Genomic DNA, 6,028 nt, shown 5'->3' on the forward strand with positions numbered 1-6,028 from the left:
TGCTAAGGTGGAGTACTGCCTCTAAAGGGAGTAAATCTGTATTATCTTCACTGTGCAAAGAACAGCCTTTTGAAACATCACTTTGAAATGTAATACCCAGAGCAGATGTCCAGTCAAACAAAGATTTAGAAAGAGATGTAATTAAGCTCTAGAAGTTAGAATTTGGGAAGGGAATAGGAACCTATAAATAGATGCACAAATCAGGTCCGTCCTTATTAGGTCCACAGCAATTGCACGTGAAAAAAAAATTGTTGTAAATCCTTTCTGATGTTACATATGTTAAAGAAAGCAAAACTAATCAATCTGGGAGACTGGGAGATAGGCTGGTAGTCTGATTAATTGTAATTCTCCCAAGTCAATTTTTTTTTTAAATATGCTAGATGTTACCATGAAACCTATCAAATAAAAATTCCTACAGCCATGTTTTGTTTTGGTTTGTTTTTTTATTTCCAGCTTATAATAATAATACTGACTTTGCCATGAAATATTTTTTGAGATTAATGACCAGTTTGGGTTAATGATCCTTGGCTGTGCTGCTGACCTTCATCCCCTCCCAGCCAGGCATTAATCCTCAGGAAATTTACTGCACCTTGATTGTTGTTGCTCACACATGGACAAGCCTCAGGAGCTGGGGAAAACATGTAAGTTGTACATTGCATCAAGAATTCTTACAGCAAAAAGCAAAGCAAGAACAGCTTGGAACCTTTGAAATATCAGAAAGGCAAATCATCTGATTTTGATCAAAGAATTAGTAACAGCCTTTGCTGTGCACTGTTCTCTCTGTATGAGTCTTGGAGCAATTATTGAGGAGTATTACAGAATACAAAAAATGTAGCCCTTGGCATTGACTGTCAGAATCAGGCATTTCTGAAACTGCTATCAACTTTAGATTTAAGTGCCAAATACAATATTTTGCCTTGATGCGATTCTTCCAAGTACCATCCATCCTCCTTTTGCTGGAAATGGTGCAAATCAGAACAATGCTTTTAAGAAGGTATGAAATGAATGGAAGGTTTTGGCTCATCAAACCTTTTCACTACCCACGGGCCACATAATTAATTCTTGCACTTAGCTACAGCTTGCAGAGGGAGATGATGAGGCAGAGGGTTTGCACAAGACCTTGCAAAAAGCCATATGTAGAGTTAGAATTTGCAAATGAGATGTTTCTAGTTAATTCTAGTTAATACTGATGTTGGTGTTCATTCCTGAAGATTTTTTTTTCTTCTCTGTGCTAAGGATGTGATGTTTATATACCTGATGATGGTGTACAAACCAGAGTTACCTTTTCTAGCACCAAGAATTTCATCAGAGCTCCAGATACAGAAACAAATAGGAAGAAAAGTGTGATATGATCCTCCTCTCTGCAGTTGTTTGAACTGGCAGTTCTGGGGAGAAAAAAATTACACAAACCCCATGGCTGAAATCAGAAATAAATACTTCACTGTATCAGAGGTCTTACTGTTAAATTTGGATCTAACTAAACTTCTTCTTGCTTCTGAAAATGAGCAAACAAGAAGTTTGAGTAGGAGGGCATTCTACAATTAGTCACATCAGTTAATGCCTGTAGAATTTATTTAAGCAAAGACACTTCTCCTTGAAAATTAGTGGCTTTAAAGGCCTTGACAGATCCATCTTCTTCCATTTTCTGTGACTTTCTTGTCCCAGTTCTTTACCAGCCTAGGCTCTGCATTGCCTCCCAGCAGTGTTCTGGCTAAGGAAAATTTATGAAAACCTTGGAAAAATTTTAACCAACTGTGCAGATAACTCATGAAGAATGTCAGGGATTTATTTCCCCCACAAACAATTCATTTCAATGTCTGAGAGACAGAATACCTGAGGAGCAGGAATAAAACTCCTCCAAAATGTTTTATTTCCAGGGCAATTTCTGACTGTGCAGACGTGGGTGGAGCAAGTGAAAGAGTGGTTGTCCCAAGAGAATAAAAATAATCAAAATGCTTTTTATGAACTTCATGAAGACTGTTAGGCATTTTCTAAATAACAATAAGTAGAGTCATCTTTCTTCCCACACTATATATAACTTTGTAAACCTTCAATCAGAACTATTTGCATGTAACAAAAGCTACATCCAGAAATCCAGTGAAGTCTTTAAAAAGTGGGCATTTTATGGATTGTTTCCCCTACTACATTTTGATAACACAAAATACAAACAATGTGGCCTTTCTCTAGTTCTAAGAGGATTTTGCTAAGATAAAATGAGAAGTTCAGTGGCTGTTCAAAACTCTAGTTTTAGTGTAAATTTAGTATCTTTCAGTACAGAGGAGAAAGAAGGAAGATTTTCTGGGAGATTGAAAGAACTTAATATGAAAATAACAGAACTTTATTGTTTTGGACAATCCCTGACATGAACTGAAATGTTTTGTTCTCTTTTGACCTTATGGCATTTCACTAACACAAAGTTTATCTAATTTCCAAATATTTGTTCTAGTATCACACTGACATTGGAATCTGAGTGATCTTTTTAGAAACAGCAGTGCAGGTAATAAACATTAATGATTTAACTAAAAGTAAAAAATTATGGATGGCTCGTCACTTAACACTATTCCAGCTCTGTCTCAATATCCCATACGTGAGGCAAGAATCCTCAAATATTTAGTTATTGATTAACAACAGCCAGATTGACAAGATTTTAGGAAATGGAGAGCTATTGACAATGAGGACAAGAGCACCAGAACAAAAACATCAGAACTGGGCAGGAGTGGGATGATATTCCCATTACAGTTCTTTGTCTTACAGTATGTATAAGGCATGGAAGGAAGGGTTTTACTTTCTGATCTCCCAAAATTACCAAGAAACCTGCATCCAGGGCAGATACTCCAGCCTGCCCTCCTGTGCTGGGGCACAGGGAAGGACAGCTTTGGGCTCCCTCTGGTTCACAGCCTGCAAATTTGGGGGCCACAGAGGGTGGGGGGAGTATCTGGCCTGGTTCAAACCTGGCACAGCTGAGCCTTGGACAGGCCCCCAGAGGGGTTTTCTCTGACCTGTTTTCTTGTGAGGAAATAGAGAAAATGCTCAAATCTACCATTACACCCACTTCCACCCACCTGAGAGGCTTAGGCTCTCCCAGGCTAGGAAGGACCAAAAAGCCACTGTGGTCATTCTTGACATGTCCTTAAAGACATCCATGACACAGGCTACAGAGTTTTCTAGTCAAATAGATATTTTTCTTAAAATTAAAAATGGCTTTTCAAAATGCATATCCCAAACAGCTCTCTTTTCAGGTCAAGCCTGGGACTCCTTGTTTCAACAAAAAAAATAAGATAAGTCCTTGCAGTGTGTCCTGCAGTGAAAGATTGTTGTCATGACTGCCACTTTGGTGTTTAACACCAGCTGGAGATTCAGCTCCAGATAAGCTCCTGCCCTTCCTCCCTGCTCCCTTCAGCTAGAGAGGGACAAAGGCAGAGGCTGAGGGTTGAGATAGTTTACTGAAAGCAAACAGAAGATTGTGAGGAAATGCACAGTAGCAGCAGCAACCTGTTTGGATAGATCAAGATTAAACACAATCACACCTGATTCACTCTGTGTGTGCCAGAGCAAGAGGGAGACAATGAGTCCTTCTCTCTATTCACATCACATTCACTGCACAGAAAAAGTTCCTTTCTTCGTGCAGGACCATTTTTTTTCAAAGCGTTTCTTTTTTCTCTCTAGCCCTGCCAACATTCCTTTCACATGAAGAAACTCAAACAGATTTAAGCCCTTGTTCAGAGCAGGGTTTGTAGTACAAACATGCTACAGTTATCAACTCACAATGCCCAAACACACGGGGGCAAAAACAGACTGGGCTCCCACAACTTCATCTGGTACAAAAAATAAGTGTTCTAAAAGCAGATCACTATTTTGTCATCTGTTCACAAAAACTGATAAAACTAATGTTGTCTATAAGATTTAAGATATATACTCCATAATTAAAATATTCAATAAATATAAATTGTACAAAATAAAATACAAATTACCTCAGCACACTTTTGCTTTGTCTGTTCAGATTCCACAGCTTTATAACACAGCCAAGGAGACAAGAGTTATTATAGAAATTCCACCTGTCCCCACTGGTATGTACCCAAAACTGAGGCCAAGTCTAGCATGATGTCAAAATGGATCCACTCACACAAGAACAGAATTAGCCTAACTGACAGCACTTGATGTTATCCAGACGCTCTTAGAAAAAGGAGAAAAGCTAAACTGGGCTGCATTTTTGCTAGGGAAAATATGCAAAAACGAGGTGCCGAGATTTCTGCTGAGTATTCATCTCTGAAAATTATTTTTTTAGCCTTCTCATGTAGAGTGGGACACTGCTAAGGAAGGGGATGACAGCAGTGTATACACATCTTGCATCCTAGTTGAACAATAAAATGAATTCCAAGCTCTTGTACACGTGGCTAGAGTGCAAATTCACGGGAGCCTTATCTTGTGAGATGACAGAATAAACCCACAATTATTCAGATGTGCTGCAGTGCCAGTCCCAAGGGGGTCTTCTGAGAGAACAAAAATCTCCTTTTGTTTCCATGTGGCCACTCATATTAGTTTTTAAGCTGTCTGAGTTTTTGTGGAGGCTTGTTTTCTGCATAGCGTGTCTGAAATAGGAACTGTTTGGAACAGAGTACTGGGCTGGATTTTTTAAGATTGTTTAGATTTATCCTTATTAAAAAAAAAAAAAAAAAAAGGAGTAGGCTATTCACAATTAAACTGGCAGAGGAGGAGATCTGAACCCACAATACACTGGGTTTTTTGGTGGCAATGGTTCCATTAGTTCCATTAGTGGAGAACTAGGTTACTAAGACAAAAAAGATTGTCACCACTAAATGATTTAATGCATGATTTCTATTTCTCTCCATTCAGTTGCTGAGTCATCCCTTTTGGTGTCCATAAGGTCTGTTAAGGTCAGAGCTTCTTTCTGGTGTCATGTTGCAACTGAATTGATTCATGTAGCAGTTAACAAGAAACTCATGAAAAGCTATTTTTCCCCTGAAAGAGATATTGAAGTGAGAATGCTCAATTTAATTTGGGCAGATTTATCAAGAATACAGGATCAAGAGGGAAAAAAAAAGGAGAGGGAAAAAAAGGAAGGAAAAGTTCCAGTATTCCCTGGCAGATAGATCTGTAATGACTAATTGTGTCTGATGGTTGTAGTAGCATTTTGCTAAACAGTGTTTATAGTTTCTGTAGTGTATAATTTGTCAGGACACTGTTGTTCCTTGAGAACGTGGAATTCAAATGCCTCAACATTGGAAACATACTGCAATTAAAACTGCTGCTTTATTAATGGCTGGATTGTGAGCTATGTGATCCTCCACTCCAGCAAAATTGCAAATAGTCTCAACAGTTATGCCTGAACTGAAATAAAACCTAGAAATTCAATGTGAGTGCAGGGAAAAAGCAGGGAAAGCATCTGCATGGGTCACAGAGTATAATCATGGAAATATATGAGATTTTGAACTGAAGCTCAAAGAATAGTTCTAAAAACACAAGTAGTCTGAAATCTGCATAATTTCTTTGCCAAGCTATACATGAGATCATCCCTTAACGTTTTTCAGGAGGGCTCTGATGAGTTCAGAGGGAGTTGTGTTCAGCCTCAGCATTCCTAACACAATGCCACGGCACAGGCAGTAGAAGGTGCTCTTGTAACAGCAAACAGTGGTGCTTGATTTGACCAGCTCAGAATCCTCCTGCCCCTCGTGCACCCCGTGTTCCAAAAGCCACGGAGCCAAAGGATTGCACAAGCTGATTGTTTTTAATCAAGCAAGGCCAGCTTTAGCCACACTGAAGTGGATAGAGAGGGAATTCCTTCATGGTATAGGGATTTACTCCATTGCTTTTGTTTTCTCTCTCTACAGCACCTGGATTATCCCACAGCCCTGGAAGATCTGACAGCTCTGATGGTGCAGAATATTTCTCTGTTAAAATAGTTAATTTCTACTAAATATGGTTTACCTGCATAACACTTAGGATAGGTGAGTGTGAAACAACTTTTACTGTTTCACAGTGTCAGATATTGGGAATCCTACTGCTGCAG

The sequence above is a fragment of the Passer domesticus genome, chromosome 2, assembly GCF_036417665.1.
Source record: "Passer domesticus isolate bPasDom1 chromosome 2, bPasDom1.hap1, whole genome shotgun sequence".
NCBI lineage: Eukaryota > Metazoa > Chordata > Aves > Passeriformes > Passeridae > Passer > Passer domesticus.